This window comes from Lonchura striata, chromosome 9 (genome assembly GCF_046129695.1).
Source record: "Lonchura striata isolate bLonStr1 chromosome 9, bLonStr1.mat, whole genome shotgun sequence".
Taxonomy (NCBI): Eukaryota; Metazoa; Chordata; class Aves; order Passeriformes; family Estrildidae; genus Lonchura; species Lonchura striata.
Genome location: NC_134611.1, coordinates 17,241,337 through 17,259,798, shown reverse-complemented (window position 1 = coordinate 17,259,798; position 18,462 = coordinate 17,241,337). Strand labels below are relative to the sequence as shown.

General features: G+C 36.1%; 1 protein-coding gene across 13 annotated transcripts in view; it reads right to left on the bottom strand.

The window, feature by feature from the left end:
* Window positions 1-18,462, bottom strand: part of ADGRL2 (adhesion G protein-coupled receptor L2) — a 155,504-nt gene that overhangs the window by 51,009 nt on the left and 86,033 nt on the right. The window lies entirely within an intron of this gene.

The following is an 18,462-nucleotide window of genomic DNA, read 5'->3' as shown; positions in this document are numbered from 1 at the left end:
AGATCAATGTTATCTTAACTGTCCCCACTGGCAGAGATAACTGTATCAAGTACCAAGTTCAGACTGATTTGATACTACTGTTCAATAAAATGAAGACAAAATGCAAAGACAATAGGATTGAAAAAATGTGCTATTTTGAATAATATATAATAACAACAATGAGTAATTCCTTCCATCTTTAGAGACATACATCCTGCTGAATAACTATTCACATTTACATCTCAGAGAGATTCTTCTTGTGATTCAAGGAAATTATTTTGGTTGGAAGAGCTATTACAGACAAAGAACATAATCATTTCCATTTTAATTATTTTAGGAGCAATTGGTGGACACTAAGCTTCCTCTGTTAGGCTACAGGAAGCAGTAAAGAAAATTAATTCAGAGGTATTTTTGAGAAGATTGAAACATAACAATTATTTGCTTAACAATGAAAGAAAATGCATTTTCATACAAAGAACTTTATTACAATGCCTCTAATTGTGAGGATCTACTGAACTTCATGTTTTTGAAGGGTAATAATAATAATAATAGATTTTAGACTACTATTATTTTTTCCAGAACAAAACAAAACAAACAAAAAAAACCCCCAAAAAACCCAAAAAACAACCACAAACCCAAAAAAACAACAACAAAAAACAACCAAAAAAAAAAAACCACCACCAAAACCCCAAGTATTAACTTGGAAGTTAGAAGTGAACAATCACCTAATCTTGAAGAGATAGTCAAAATGTAATACAGGAAAACACTCACAAGGAAGAGGAAATAAAAAAAGGGAAGGTCAGGGAGTTTGGTGAGTAAAAGGGAAAGAACTTGGCTGATTTCAGGGATTAGTTTTGTTTGTCAGCAAACTGAATAACAGAAGTCTGAACTTAAATAATAGACTAGCCTTTGACTCCAGCTGTACATCAACTTCCCTATTGCCCTACTTCTTCCCATACTCCTGAATAGCACATAACCCAAGCTAAAACAATCTGCCTTATAGCAGTGGCCTTCCACAGCTGTACAGCACCAACAGGTATTAGAATATTTCATGCTACCTCATAGAAGGTAGAGCAAATATATTCAAAGAACTCTATTATAAATGACTTCCTTTTTTATACAGTAATCAAACTAGCACAGAGCCAGTCAGGACATGTTGTGCCTCTCTGCTGAGCAAACTGAGACAAAAGCTCTCTGAGTTGATCAGTTAACTCTTATTTTCTTTTTCTTATTTTTTAAAATTTTTGTTTAAATTTTTTTTTAAAAGTTGCTCATTTCTACCATTTTCAGCCTCATAACTGCAGAACTAATTGGATATAGTCAGGGATTTCTGTATATACACAACCATGGATACGGATGGGTGCTAGGAATTCATCTGCCACCATTTCCAAGGGCAAAGCCAGGTCCCCTGCACAGCTTTTGCACAAACACTGCCACCCCACTCCCAGCCCAATGGCTCAGTCAGTGAGTGCAGCAGCTCGTGCAGGATGCCAGAGTGTGGAACAACTCTGACACACCCAGTGGCTTCAGGGCCAGGCTGGAGTGCTGAAATGTGCACGCAGCATGCTGAGAAAACCACTGTACTCAGTGTGTGAACACGTGCACACAGCCCCTGCCATGAGGGACAGAGTGCTGCTGTGTGTGTGCTGTAGATGGAGGCTGCAGAAGCAGGAGAAGGCAACAAGGCAACGTGGCCCCAAACCTCACAGGCCTCTCTGCAATATCCCCAGTACAGGGGTTTGTACATGCCACACCTCAGGTGCACTAACCAGCATGAGAAAATCTGGGATGTAAGATTTTGTAGCAAATTTCCTTAAATTTGCATTCCTTTAGCAAAAGCTTTATGCCAAAGCCAAAGTAATTCCTACAAGACTTCTTCTAGTGCATCCTCAGTATGATGGCTTCCACAGCTTTGAGCTGTATGAAAATTTTATTTTATACTCAAATGAGCAGCAATTAAGAGAGAATTATTTATTTGTTACAAAACAAAATGAGTACATGTTGGGAGAAATTGCTTGAGAATGAAGCTATCCAAGGTCATATTTAGCAGTGAGAAAAAGATAGACTAATTTCCCTGTGAAGAGCTGTTTTCTTCAGTTTCATTTTCTCCCAGCAAAAGATTCATACTGCTGCCATCAGCCAAGAAACTGAGAAGAACTTCATGCTAGGTTTTATCAAAAGGATGTGTAATAATAATCCAGAAGAAAATGCAGGTTTTTTTCTTTGTACAGTAAGTGTCAGAGTCAAACTTCAGGCACTGAGTGGTGTTTACAGGAAATTGATAACACTCTAAAAACTTTTGACAATTCCCTTATGAAAAGTTTCACCTGCTGTGCATATGGTCACGCTTTGCCCCACTTTGGCCAAACCCAAGATCCCAGTTACAAAACAATGAGTTATGTCCACTGCTGCAGTATACAGCAGTGGTACCAGACCCACCAGCACTTCCCCAAGAACTTACTTGAATAACTAATGAATAGTATATTTGTGCTTTAAGTTGTAGGTTTGCACATTCAAATCACTGATTTTGCTGCACTCTTGGCTGTATTTTATAAAACCTGAGTGATTTACATACACTTCTAAGATTTCAAATTAAAGACACTTGATTAGGATTTTCAGTTTAAAAAGCTGACATTCAGGTAACCATTTTTACCTATTTAGTGGTCATATTTCCATTAGAGTGAGACTTTTAGGAAAAACCAACAGCAACTACAGCAGCTATCAATCCTAATTCACGGGTTACAGAGAAGAGACCAAGAATAAGTGAATTTTGTAGAGGTAGTCTGAGACAAGTAATTCAGGGAATTTACACTACTGTGATTCATTCTCTGGATAAATTAAAGCCTTCTGTCTGCTGCACTGTTTTTCTCTGTAAAACCAGGGATACTTCTCTGTTAGCTATTGGCCTATACTTCTGCTACTGTATACAAAAAAAAAAAATTACAAACTGGTAAGGGTTTCAGTTGAACTTCTTAAAGACAAGAAGCCCCAAATTCTGTAGCATATTGGATAAAAGAGACTCCACTCTCCACAGAATAGCACTAAACAGCAGATTATCCTACGTGGCTACAGAATATCAAAGATACCTCATCACTGCCACATCGGAACTCCATAATTTTAAGAAACCTTTACACTTAGAAACACTGTGCTTGAAGAAGAAGATATTCCGCTGTTACAGCCTTAAATATGGTGACCCATTCCTTTTTGTAATGTGCAAGCACCTTCTTTGTCACAGGATTCTCCAAAGCAAGACTATTGTAGAAATAAAGTGCCTTGGAAATTGCAAAATTGGCCTAGACACCATCAGGACAAAAAAATTTAAAAAAAAAAAAAAATTAAAAAAAAAAAAAAATTTAAACCTTGAAAACCTGAACTGGCAAATAACTTGAAGTCCCTCATTCATCTTAACAAGTTTTTTTTTCTACATGACATATTGTTAATTTGGTCTATCTATTCAAGCGCTTTTAGAATTGTTCCAATGAAGGAGTGATAGAAACCAGCTGTAATTTCTGCAAACTTAAGAAGACAAATCACAAATACTCTGGTGTTTCAGTGTTTGCAATCTAGTGTTTAAGTTCTCTGTAGGTTTTAAATACCATTTAAGTGCTCTGCAATCCACATAACTGCATAGTTCCCCAGCATATGTTAAAATATGGACATTTTCAGGGGGTTATGTACAGTCTTAAAACTTGTATGATTGCACACTGAGAAATATCTTCACACTCAGGAAGAATTCACAACATTCACAAAGATTTATTATGCAATGATTTTGTCATTTACAAGGAAATACAGCAGATCAGCAAAGAGGTCTGTATAACTCAGTAACAGTTAACTTAGGAAAGGTAATGTATTAATTAAATTTGAAATGCTAGTTAGGAAAGAACTACCTGTAGTAATGAAAGAATAATTCAGGTTCTTGTGCTAGCAGCGACAAGAGTTTTGCAAGGGGAAATGCAGGAATTACCACTATTCACATGAATGCAAAGAGCAATTGTGTACTCTGACACGCGTTCCTTCTGTATTTTAGTATGAATGAAGAAAGGTTACATCTTCATAATGCACATGCATCACTTAGAGTAATCTAAAAATCAAATGGAGTGTTTAATTAACAGTTACAGTATAATGTCTGAACTCCTTTCACCTCAGGAAGAAGACTGTGCAAATGAGGAATGGCCCTTCACATTTCAGATGAATACAGAAAGAAAAAGGAAAGTAAAGCAGCTCCAGCAGGCCTGGTATTATCTTCTGCTCATGATGTAGCCCTGTCCCTGCTGCATTCATCCTCCCTGCTCAGCTATAAGGACAGCTGTATTTTCCATGATAATTTGTTTGTATTTCAACTCTAATCTTGACTTGTACAATTCCCAACAAATTGCTTTTGCTTTTTTTATTATTATTATTATTATTACTTTATGCTTATTATTGCACTTTTTCATGTGCAATGTATGGAGATGAGATTCCATGTGCAATCTATTGTGCAAGGTGTTTTAATCAATAATCTTGTTCTGCTGATTAAGCAGGGGCTTCTGTTTTGGCAAGATAACATTAGTTTCTCCTGTCATGCTCCCAAAGCTATTGGGAATCTTCAGCAGATCATTAGATATGCTACAATAAAGCTTTGGTACATTCTCTTTTCTTTCTTAAATTGCTTCTTCACTGTCCTATCATTCCTCGTCACTGCTGGCACTGCATTATTATTACAGCTCCCCTGAAACTTGCACTAGAGCTATGTCTGCAGGCCATAGGATGCCATTTTCAATTGAAGCTTCTGCTTGAAAATATAAATTAAGAAAATTTCATTATCTCCTGCCAAGGGCTATTATTCACCATTGTTCTAAGGAAGATTAAAAACGCACAATCTATGGACTTGAACAAATACTCCAGCATTAAAATGAAAACCACAGTGTATCATGACTGGACCAGAAAATGAAGCATGAGGATCTGAGAAACAGATTCTGGAAAGACATTAGCACTGCATGGATCAAACCTGAGGGAAGAGGTCATCTCTGTGGGCAAGTCACTTCTGACACAGACAGATACAAACAGATCCTTAACAAGTGGTTCTTGCAGTTTGCAAAAATAAGGTATATATTAAATAATGACCACATTGCAATGTATCCTTCAAATGCTTTTGTTTTGCATACACAACTTTGACAAAGATAGTAACATGAAAGAAACATGATGCTATTTTGAAAAGCATATGGATTAATGAATAGCCAGAAAAAACCTATCAAGATCATTTTGGGCATTCCTAATGCTGTATTTCTGTAAATGTAGTGTTTCCTTAAGTAGGGTGAAATGCAAACACAGCAAACAATCACATGTAATTCACTACTATAAAAAAAAACCAAAAAACAAAGATACAATATAAAACCACATTTAGCAAATAAAATTAATTTTTAGTAACATTGTTGATACATTACAAAAACTATCTTGGTATGTTTTGAAACTTTCAAGCCAGTTCTGATGCTATTTCTCTTCCAGCATATTGATTAAATACTTAAAAGCCAGCATGATGGCATGTTCCTGCTTATCGCCTGCAGCAACCTGCTTAAACACCACTCGAGGCACGTAAACTCCGAGCTGCAGCACCACATACTCCATATGGTCTTCTTGTTCCTTATTCACCCGGGGTGAGCTGCAGCCTGAGTGAAAAGATATGGGAATATGGGATGAATGCACTTCATGTGATGACTTACACTGAAAAATTCCTCATTACCCAGGGTAAGTAGCTGTCTTTACAGCTGTATTCCTAATATTCTACAACTGCCATGTGAGATGTGGTTTTGCTTTCGTATGAATATTCACTAAACCTCCACTCCTGTCATTAAATGCAAAGTTACAGATGTATGAAGACAGGAGATATTTTTCAAATGCTATGTCTTATTACAAAACTTACATATAAAATAGAGAACAGAGATTTTATTTTATTATATTTATTTTTGATACATAAGTATGCACAAAGAAATGCCACAGTAGAGAAATTTAAAAGCGTGTATTTAAATTCCGAGTTTCAAATTCACCTCACAAGCCATACATTATTACGTACTGAGACCTAATGACTTAGCAATTTAAGCCAAACCAAAGCCTGGTAAAAAGACCTGCTGAGAAAATCCAGCTTTCCTATAAAGCCTGGATTTGAAGGAGGATTGGCCAGCCATCACTTTTGTTTCCACAGTGCTCAAGCTCTACCCTTCCCATGCAGGATGAGCGAGTGCACACATCCTACAGAGCCACATGCCCCTAGGGATACATCTCTAATCCTGGGACTGGCCTCTTCAAACCCAGGAAGACCACTGACAACGTTGCTTATTCATTTGTAAGATTTTTCTAAAAATTATTTTTCTGTTAGAAGCCTCAAAACTCTTATAGGGGAATGAGCATGCAAAAAGGAAATAGCACCTATTTTACTGAGCTCAAAGAGGAAATGGATTTAGTGAGCTGTGCTTGGCAGTTTTCATTACGTAAAAGACAAAAAGAGATACATGAGCAGGTAAGATAGCAGAATTTGGCCATAAGATATGTGCCTACATATTGGTGACTCACCTATGACTGCTAAAGCAGTGAGGCATCCTATAGCTTTGTTTGAAAATTCATTAACTAGCCCTAGGATTTCCTATGCACTTGGCAACGTGACTATTACAGTAATAAATCTGGGAGATTTGGATGAAAAATATTTGGGACAAAAAAAAAAAAAAAAAAAAAGGTGTTTTTTCCTTCTGCTTTCTTTCAAAATATAATATTGATGATTTGTTGAATCTTCCCAATTACCAAGTAGACACATATAATGAAGCTAAATAGTGTATAATTAATATTGTAGGAGAAGGTGCCTCATAGCTTTGTTTCCATTTTCCCAAAAAAATTGCAATAATATTTAATTGTGCTTTCTTTACACAATGTAATCTTGTGGGAGTCTAAGGGTATACATTAAGCATAAAAACTCCAAATAGACAATAAAACACAGCATAAAATATGCAACTCCCATAGGCCTTTTCTTAGAATTACCCAGTCTGATTCACTGTCAATGAATGTGTATCAGACTTGTATAGCAAAGTAATTTAACTATATTTCTTGCTTTCAACCTCTTCTTACAACTTTAATACATTTAGTTATGACCCATTTGCCTTTTAGTATTCATGTCTCTAAGTTCAAAGCAGTCACTGTTAAAATGAGGAATCTTCTCACTTAACTCACATCAAAGCTATCAGAAATAGTTTTTCTTGTTACAGTTCATCCTTGTTCTAATACTTTTCTTCTTGGTGTAAATGCTATTATTATGGGGTTATCATTAACCTGAAACTGGAGCATCAGATAAAACAGGGAGAGGAAAAAAAAAAGAAAAAGGAAAAAAAAAAGTGGATTCCAGTGGAATACATAACTCCTGTTTTCTCTTGGTATTTTTAGGTGCTATTATAATCCTGCTTTTTTATCTCTGCTACTTTCTACCACATATACCAAGGGCCTACTTAACCAATCAGAGATTGTGAGGAGATGGCTGTAAATCAAGGACAGTAAAACTAAGTATCAAAGATGCAATGAGGTGTGCAAAGTAAATGGAACATACTCCTGGTGAGGTCTATGAAGGTGCAAACCCAAACCCTGTAACAGTGTGATGCAGAATAGACCTGTTCTTTAGAGAAAATGTTTCTAATGCAACCCCGTCTGAGTAATAAGAAATGGAAATACAGTAATTTTCATAATAATAATAATTATCATATTATTTACATGCATGCATATTTGCAAGCAAGATGCAGCATGGGATTACAGGCAGTGCAGGTTTTAGAGCACCAACAAAGCCAAGTAGATCTGCACTGTTGAAAAGTGATAAGTTCAAAAGATCCAATTAAATGTTTCAACATTTAGACAAAATAAATAGCCTGCAGCTATGCTTACTTACTAATGAAAACTTTAGTAGTGCAGCATCGTGTATCTGAGCAATTTGCACAGATTATTCACACGGAATGAGCACGGGTGCAGCATCATGCCTCGTGTGTTGAGCAGGTTTCAGGGGAGAAATGTGGGGCTTTAAATAAACCCAGAGCTTTACGAAGGGGCATTTATTTCAGAGACACAGTGCTAGAGCAGAGCTATAGAAAATCCAAGAGAAAATCCTGAAGCACAGTGTCTGATCCTTAGGAATAACACTGCAACAGACTTGCAGGAGAAGAGACTAGCAGGCAGAGAGTACAGGATAACAGGAAAAACCCTTTAGAATTCTTTTTTTGCAGCACAGTTGATCTTTTTTATCCATGGCTTGGCATGTACCATATTCATAACATAGTTAAAAGTTATGTAACTTAAGATAGCTTCTGAGTCATTATTAAATGAGTAACTTAGAGAATTACAATATTGAAAACATGTAGCCTTATCCTTCAAGTTAATTTGTGCAGATCTGAAATACATTTTTAACAATCACCCACTTTAATTACTAAAATAAGGTATGTTAGATGACAGGTATGACTTGTTACTGCAACTTTTGAAACAGAAGCCTTCATAGACTTTGAATGCTCACACTTCCATCAGACCTCCAGGTCTGTGCAACACAAATTCAGCTTGATTTGTTATGCATCTCCTGAGTTTAACACATCTCTTCTGCATACAAAAATGCATATTCACCAAAATTTCCTCTAACAGGAAATTAAGATTTAATAATTTAACAGAACTAGCCACTGAGACAGCCAGATTCCATAGAGTGCTTTGGTTTCCCTATGCAACAGGTTGGCTGAGGACAACTTCATATGAGGCATGCAGTGGGCACAGCCCTAACTCAACTTTAACACATGCATTCACCTTGAATAATTAAAAATATTATAGCTTGTATCAATTAGGAGAAATTATTTACAAAAATGTTCACCTATTGCAGTCGACATATGGAAAAATGATCATATTTTTAACTAGGAAAATGGGAAATCGCTATGGGATGCCCTACTTAGATTAAATTAGCAAGATCTTGTTACCAGACCATATAAAAGATACCCCATAATAAGACGTGACCTCGCAGAACCTTGGAGCCAAACCGTCATTTTTCCCCTATAACCCTTCCTAATTATCTGCAAAGTTACAGACCCTTTTGTGGCAGGCTATTTTTCTGTGAATAGTGAGGGGTTTTGGGCTTTTAAATATTTAATTAGTCTTCAGAAATGAGAATTGTTGCACATGCCAACTGCTTCGATTTTCAAACTGTGTTCATCCTAATTATGCTCAGATTTAGATTGGTCATCCCAAACCTCTCACTCTTGTAATTATTTACTCCTTAAAGATCATTCAGCAGAGAAATATTTTCACCCTTATGGCTCTTTCTTTCCACAAATGGCTTTTCTGGTCCGTTAATTACCCACTCAGAGGATTAGAGTTTGTAATAATGCAAGAGATCCTGCATGTAAGATGAGTTTTACAGGGTGAAAAAGAATAAATTGTTTTTTGTAAACTTGCCTTGGGGAATATCCCCTTTTTGGGTTATTATTTTCATCAAGAGAGGCCATGTGCCCACTGCTGCATATCCACCAGCTCCATAGGGTTGCAGAGTGACTCATTTGTACAGCTCAACAGAACTCAGAGCAAAATGCTGAGCAAGAGGCAAAAGACAATTTGGTTATTTTAAGAGATTTATAAAAGTGCAAACTGCTAGCAAGAAGGTACAGTCCTTTTTCTCATAATTTTTACTGCAGATTTCATTGCCTTAAAGTTACACGTATTTAACCGATAACTAATAATAAAATTACAACTTTTCTCATTTCATCTGCTGATTTTTTCCAGAAGTGCTGTCCCTTGGTAGATCTTTAATCAACTCTGTAACAGTGGTGTCATTTCCTATTAAAATGTGTCTGAGAGTCCTCACTACAAGTACTTTCTTTTCTTCTGAGAGGAATGCCTGTCACAAAAGCACTGTTATTCATTACCCACAGTGGTGTCTGGATCTAATTATCATCTGGAAAGCTTGCAGGGCTTCCAGGTACAGGACTTCCCCTGCAAAAGTAGGCTGTTCTAACTTGGAAAGCACAATCCCACTTTTTCTTTGAATCTGAAGAAAAGGGATTAAGTTACTGATTTGAACTGTGCACTCTCTGGTTCCTGGAACTTCCAGTTTTGAGCCCAATGAAGTTTAGGGGACTGCTTTGGTTTGCTTGTTCCCACATCTGCAAAAATCCTGTCTATTCTGTAGATGGTTTTTACACAAGCCAAGCAGATTCACCACTGTAAAACATACATCAGAAAATTCATTGGCTTCACTTTGTCAGTGCACAGATAATCTTTGTGTCAAAAATATTAATGCCCTAATCCTTTTATGAAACTGTCTACCACTGAAGGAGTCTCTGTGCCTGCACAATTAAAACCCACATGTTAGCCATACATAATACTGTGTTACATTTGATGCAAATCCTTTACTATTGAAATAAGTGCTGGGCTGACAGCAGGAAGTGGCCGATAAGAAAGCAACAAGGCACTGCTGATGGCATTCATGATAAGTGAGCTCTAACTCAAATGTGTTCTGTCTACAGTACATTACCCAAAGTGCTCCTGTTTTAAATGTGACTCTAGGAGGTGTTCTTTTGCTGTATCTCTGTCACAAAGGCAGCAAAATTATCCAAGAAAGCTAAATACACAAAGTAAATTATGTTTTTCATACCCACCAGTGATGCTGACTCCAGAATAATATACTGAAAGTAATATCACTGCTGCTACATCCTAGATGAGAAAACACCTACAGTTTCATGAGTGTAACAGTAGAGTTGAACTCAATGTCTGTAATAAATTCAGTAAACAGGGAAAGATTATGGGTTCAGAACTGTCATGTTATTGCTACATTTACAATTCAGCCTAAAAGAAAGTATTTAATAGACAGAGCACAAACTCTTGAGCTATGGCAAAACAATTTTACAGTGCTGCAAAAATGTGTGTATTAAATATATTTCCAAATTGCTCCTTCACTAGATGTATATCACAAGAAGCAAGGTATCTGAGAAGCAATGAACAGTAAGGTTTAAGATCACAGTTTAAATTACTACTAAGAGAGGAATATAGATGCCTTTGCACCTACAACAGCAAAATACGCATCTTGCCAGATATTGGACAGTTTGAAGGAAGTAAGAAGGAGTAAGATTTCTTCCTCCAAGGTGTTCAAAGTCATGACTTTGGTCAGAGCAGCCTGCGCAATTAAATAATTTTTGTGCCTCATTTCTTCTAGTTTTTCTGTTTTGTATGTATATGTATGTGTAGTAGAACAATTTGAAATTCAAAGGTCCCTATAGTTACTGTATTATTGGGTAAACCTGAAAAACTGGCATTGAATAGTAAATTTGTAGTAAAGCTTCTGTACTGCAAGTGTATTGTAAATCAGGTCGGACACGGAAAAAAATTGCTTGTGGTAAGAACCTTTCCTTCCCATTGATATGTCTACAGTGGGCTAAAAATATCCTGAATATTGAGTATTCGGTCTATGTAACACTCTGAAGACTGCATTAACTTCATTGCAGTAACTTGTTTTATAGGCTCAGTTCATCATGACCTATAAAATGTTAAGCTGAAGTGCTTTAAATATCTGCTAACACCATGTGCAAGCCTGGGAGTACAAGGCACTGTGCTGTGAAGCGGCAAAGACAGTGCTCTTCTGAGAAAGTAGCACGCACTCTTATGTCACTGATATAAACAGGGTGAGCCTGCTAAATAATGTATGAAACAGGCAGCCAATCTTTATATAAAGCAGGAATTCTAGTTGAATTCTTTGTGTAAGTTTATTTTGCCAATATGACATCAGTTGTTTAGATTGCTTCTTAAAAACCGTGGAAGCTGAGTATCATACTAAAGGACAGAAATGCAAACTCCCTTCATTCACAGTTATTACACGAAGGGAAAAAAAAAAAAACTTTCATTTGTGGCAGTAGTATTTTTGCTAATTATTGTTCTGCAATATGGAGAAGATAAAATGGAAAGAGAGAAATTATCCATGTCTTTCAGTAATCATGGCCCATTTATTAAGCAATTAAATCGCAATTTTATTATTAGAGAGGGAAAAAAAAGAAATGCTGTAAAATACCACCATTGCTTGTATCTTTGATCCTTAAACTCTTCCATTTCAGCAACCTCATTAATGTCAAAATACCATGAATATGGTCATCCCTTTTTAGAATGTATACTCTGGGCACAGGCAGAATCTGTGGGATTCAATAAAGAAGACTTTTCTTGTTGAATACAACTAAAAGCTTAATTGAACCACAAAGGTCAGAAGGTTCTTTTTATTGTAAGTAGGAGATTATTCTGTGGCAGGAAGACATTTACAGAATATGAGATCTGCTAATTTCTCTACTACTCTGTAGATAGTTTTTAATTTTTAAACTCATGTTACTCTTCTATTTCTTTCCTCTGAATTAAACATCTTCACTGTAATAATCTTTAAATTCCATTTCCTTTATGTCACTAATGAAAACTTTTCACTTTCATGGCTACTGCTGACTCTCAACACTAGAAAGTGTTGAAAGAAACACTCATAATTTACTTACGTATATTTAATTCATATTAATCTGTCCTAATTTATGATCTATACCCTGCTCTGCCCATCTTCATGTACCTTTTCCATGTCAGTTCTGTTTACTAAGTGATATTCAACAGATTTCCTATAGTGCAATGAACCTTAACAGGCAGCTTTTAATTGCCTCGTGTAGGAAACCACACCACTATTAATTCCACACCAAAAGTATAAAATAAAACTATTGCTTCTCAGACTCTAGAGCAATTAGACCTCTCGGCTATTTGGCTAACTCTGCTTCATGATACCCAGTGCAGTTAATTATATTTTTTGATGTTAATAGCCTCTGTCAGTTTCAAGCATAACTCCTCTTTGATGAATATTTAAATTATATTTGAATAAAAAAATAATCTTGGTTACATTTCATATTCAGCAGTCATCACAGCTTAATAAAGGTCTCCTCAGAAAAGGCTAAGATAAATGGCTATATGAACACATGTATAAAGTCCTAAATCAACTTATCAGATAATGTAGCTGTTTTGGCTAAGTATTATAGAGGTTTTATTGGGGTGGGAGGAATTAATAGGCTTCAACTATTACATTATTATTCTATATGAACTAAATTTGGTGCAGCAATATATAAGTAAATTAGAACTTTTTTAATAATAAAGCTCTGACTACAACTGAACCAGGAACTTATAATGACTAGACTAGAAATATAAAAACCATGTAAAATTCATGCAAACTCATTCAAGAAGACACAAAATTCAATTGAAAGGTGGTGAAGGTTAAGCAATGTTGTCTCAGTCAAGTTCTCTAAAAAATTAGCAAATTACTAAGAGAGGTAATTACATACCCAAAACATATAGTACGTGATTAACTGGGCTAAACAGTGTGCACACCTAGTAAAGATCATTTCAGAAAAAGCAGAAAAAAACCCACAAGAAAATCAGACGCTGAAGCATGTATTTTTTATGAAGCTCAAATACACAAGCAACAGCATATAATACTTAAAATTTTATGCATATATATGTATAGTTAGTTACATTTATTTTCACCCCATGAATAGCAAGGAAAGACTGACGAGTGTGTATATAGGATCCTGCCAGATAAGAGATATGCTGACTTAAGAAGAATTTGATTGTGGTTTTGCCAATAATAAAGGAAGAAAATTACCTGAATGTAAGATAAGAAAACGCTAAATAGACTATCAAGCTACACCCTAGTAAAATAATGAATCCCATATTTTTTGAAGTAAACTAAATCTAAATTTTAAATGTAATTAGTTGGTATAAAAGATCCTTTTGTTGTTTCTTTTGTAGCCTGTCCAATGTCACGACTACAGCCACGCGCCCATGTGTTATGTGCTTGCACGTGTGTAGTAAAATTTCTTCTGCAGGAAATTAAAATAGAACACACTGCAAAATGATGATCAAGTACCACTGACAGCTATTTCCCTTCACCTGACTGCTAAGAACCTTGTAATATGAGGATTTCTATTTAATTTATTAAGTAATGCCATGATAGAACAACCCCATTAATAAATCCCCCTATTTTTCATGAGTAAAACTAGACCTACTACTTTCATATTAAAAATTAATGATAGTGAAAATACACAATGCCAGAAAAGGTTCTTCTCAGTCACAGGTACTACTGTTTTCTGCAGTAACAACACCAAGGACTGCGGTGTGTTTCAGGAAAATTCTAGGCTCTGTGATCATGCCTTGTTCATGAAAACAGTCTACATATATTTTTGCTTTTTCTTTGTATTCGAGTCATAACTAAGTCTTGTGACTAACATACAGAAAGCAAAACACAAATCAATCTGGCCACAGCTCATTATTGTGAAAAGCTTAGTTTCATAATTTTAAGCTTCTGCTACATCAGAATAGTCACACGGTTAACTGCTGTACTAAGATCTATTTCAGATTAATAGAAGTCTTAGTTTTAAAAGGGTGCTTAAGAAAAAGACATCTAATGTTGATAATGTTATATGGTAAATGTTTTTGAAGCAGTTGTAAGCAAGCTGGAACACAAAGCACTGGCATGCCAAAGCAAAAGGTCCTCGTTTGTGAGATCAGCATCAGTACAACAGAACTTCCAATGTGTGCAAATTCCAAGAGTGCACCCGATCCACAACAGCCTGTGTACCCTGTCATCAGCACTGTGATTTCTCTGACATAGAAGAGAAAAAGACATGCAGAAAGCAGAAAAAAGCAATCTGTACTTCTTATTCGAAAACACTTTTCACCTGAGAGTATCTTTAGCAAAGAGAGGCAACCTTCGGCTGCAGAAGGAAAAGCAAGGGAAAAAGCAAGGATAGCAGCAGGGGTCAGCAGAGCCCTTGCCTAAGCCTGGCAGACCCTCGAAGTGCAGTGTGCCATTACCTCCATTACAGGCAGCTCCAAATGGCAAAGGATAAAGTCCAGCCCATGAAAAAGGCTGGAAGTCATACCACCAAGTAATTCCAATCTGAAGAGTGCTGCAGTTTACATACTGAATCAACCCTGGGCCCTGTCTGAAGGAGCTGTTTTTGAAAGAGGCTCTGAAATGCTTCTCTTTGGAAGTCTTGCACAGACTGGAATTCAGGTCTGCAGTGACCCACAGCAGGCTCTGCATTCTATTAGCAAAGCACCCTGTGCCAAGTTTCCTTTTGATTACACCTTTTTGCTGCGATGAATGGGATTCATCGGTTATAGATTTTACCCAGTGTCCACCCAAGCCTGGAGTCCAGTGGAAGATTTGTTTTATCCACTCACATTATGGAACAGACCAAACTTCTTTTCATTTGAAAGGACACTAATATGGTGTGACAGTGCTTTCTCTGCAGACCTGACAAGCAGGAACAGGAAAGAGGGCTTCAGAGATGAGTCTTTGAAATACAACTCATTTTGTTTTCTTTCAAAATGGCTCACTCCTTTATATATAGGAGTTTTCAAAATTACCCATTTCTTGGACATGTGAATAGATAGGAAAGAATTAACATCTCCAGTCTTCCAATCTCCCATGGAATGCATTAAGAAAAATTAAATCCTGGGAGTAGGAATGGATGTGCTGCTTCCTTCAGCTTTGCCTTGGTCGCTCAGCAGGGCAGGGGCGCGTTGCTCGTGCTCATGTTGGGAAACCCCTCTGCTGAAGTGCAGCTGTCTCAGAGCGATGATGGACAGAACAGGTTAAGAGCACTGCCATGTGAGAAAAGTTCATGGTAACAAAAACCCAGGCGTGAACTCGTCCCTGGTGTCACGATGGACACGGTAATTGAAGGTACATGTGTTGCTTGTGCTATAGATAGGACAGGATAGATGCAACAGAAAAAACAAACACTACTGAAGAGGATTGATTCCTCTTTCAATCCTTTTACTTTTCTGCAGCAATGTTTTAAATGGGAAGAGTAGCTAAAAAAATTACAGTTGACTAAGTTCATCTATTATATCTGACATATTTTTATGTTTAACTCACCTGTGGAAAATCAAGTTTGCCTTGTTTGTGCATATTTAGAAAGCAAAATTTTACTGATTAAATATGCTTAGCAAAGATGTAAAGTACACAAAAGCCACAGTTACATATTGTAGGTGAAAATAGAATTTAAAGGCTATTTCAGCGCAGAAGTGATGTAACTGCCTTTCTGTTGCAGATCAAAAATTAGATGCAAAAGAAACTGAATATCCCAACTTGAGACTCTTTTTTTTTTTAATGTAAATGTTTACATGGTCTGCAAAAGAAGTCGAAACATTTTGAATTTTCTTCTTTTCAGTGTTTCCAACAATACTCTCAGTATCAGATCAGAGAACATACAGTTCCTATTTAAAAATTCAAGGTATTTTAGCCTGTATTTGCAAGGGAAACAGTGTTTTCCTTCTGAACCTAATATTAATTTGGCTGTCAAAAGTAAATGTTTGAATTTTTCATCTATGTAAATTATTCTATAGATTCTGAGTGAATAGGCTTCATTTTCTTTAAATACAAAATAGTAATTTTCTATTAGCCCCAACAATAGTTATAACTACAATTTCTTAAAAAATAAGGTGTACAGATTGGAACAGACCCATCATTTTTAACATGGGGTTTATAAAGATTTAAAATTATATAATTCCAAATTATTATCTGCCACACCATCCAAGCAGATATTTAAATATATAGTCAATTAAAAAAAATCTAATTGCACTGTCCTGGAATCACAAAGATCGTAATCCAATCATGATAACAAATAACCCTGAACTTCTCCTAAACAAAAAATTTAGGACTAGAAAAATGATTCCTACTAAACAGCCCCTAATTGTAATTCAGAAAGAATAGTCCCAGCATGCAAGAATCCACCTTGTGGAACGTATTATTCCACTATAAAATTACAAACATAAGATACCTTTGATTTGAAATACATTTTAAGTACATCTTTAGAAATAGCTATTAAATATCTGTTATTCTTTTACCTATGGTCCAGACCATAGGAGACACTGGAGACAGAAAATATTCATAAACACCCAGGTGGTTTGAACGGAACTCCCAAGATCCACCTGCAATCCGCTTGCCACAGAAATAGATAATACGAGGTCATAAGTAAATTTTATGCTGTTAATTTTCAAATCTCTGCCATGCCTATAAAAACCAGAATTAGCCTTATCAACTTCAAAGTTTCATGGCAGTTTCTGCTACGGCTACACAAATGCACTTTATGAGCAAGCAAGTAGAGCAATTTCCTCAGGCTGCTTTGCATCTTCTGCTTCCCTGTTCATTTAATTTCTTTTTAAATGAAAAGGAAACAGAGGAGATTTGTCCCTGCTAAAGGACAGCAGAGCACAGAGGAGTGGAACTATTTTAAGAACTTAAATGTGCCTGAAACATGGGTCCTCTGCCAATCATTTATGCTACTTGCTCACCAAATATTCCAGAAATTAGCTTATTTCTGTACTGAACTTCAGGTGGTAGAATCTCTCAAACTTGATGGTATGCAAACGCTGGGGTTAATTATCAGAGAAGTGTGAAAGAGGAGAAGGATTTTCTAAAGGTCTAGTCTCTTTCTTCAAAGCTTTAATTTCAACCATTCTGGTCTGAAGTTTACATAGAATCTAAACACATCTGAAAGACTTTATTCTGGAATAATTGGGATGTAATTTCAATCAGGGACTAAAAATTTAATAACTACTTTACAGAGGTAAAAGCAAAGTAATGAAGTCATTAATGTTCTAGTCAGGCTTCCTAGGAACACATTAGATTAAAAATCTTTTGAGAACTAGTGAAAAGAAAGAATAGGGTGAGGTAGAAAAGATTAAGTAGCAGCTCATTCTGAGAAAGAGGAGCTGATGCTTCAGTGGACAGTGGCAAGGTCTGTGTGCTACTATCTCAAATTCTCTGGAAGGGGAGCAGGGCACGTGATTACATGGCTTTGTGTTAAACTGGAAACCTCATCTTATTTTTCAGTCTTCGGATTTCACAGTATTGATCTCATTAAGCTAGTGTTTTCACCTTGTAATTGCAAAAGATGTAGTTGCTGTGCAAAAGCTGTGGATTAATGCTGCAAATGAATAATGAGCACTTAATAATTGCTACAGAACTAGATTTAACTTTACATCTAAACTGAAATGAAATAGTGGTCAGCTGCAGTGGTAACACAGTTGACTGAAGTGATAAAAACAGGTCCTTAAAAGTAAACACTGCAGGATTTAAGTAGAAATATAGAAATTATTGCTGCTTATTTCTAAAGGTAGAGAAGATTTCACTGTCATCAAAAGTTCTAACCAATTAAATAAAAAGGAAAACCAATGAATCTGATAGTCCTTCAGGTTAGATTTTTCTATGCATTTGCTGCCATCAAAATACAGCTGATGTGTTACTTTTATATATCAGATCAAGGACATGTGCTGAGTACCAAACAACAATTTGCCTGAGACAACAAAAAATTACAATCACTGACACAGTTATAAATAAATGAAATATAAGAACTTTTAATATTTCATAAGAAATTTGCAACATTCCTCTATGCTTGCAATATAGCACAAATTGAGCAATTTTGGAAAAAAATT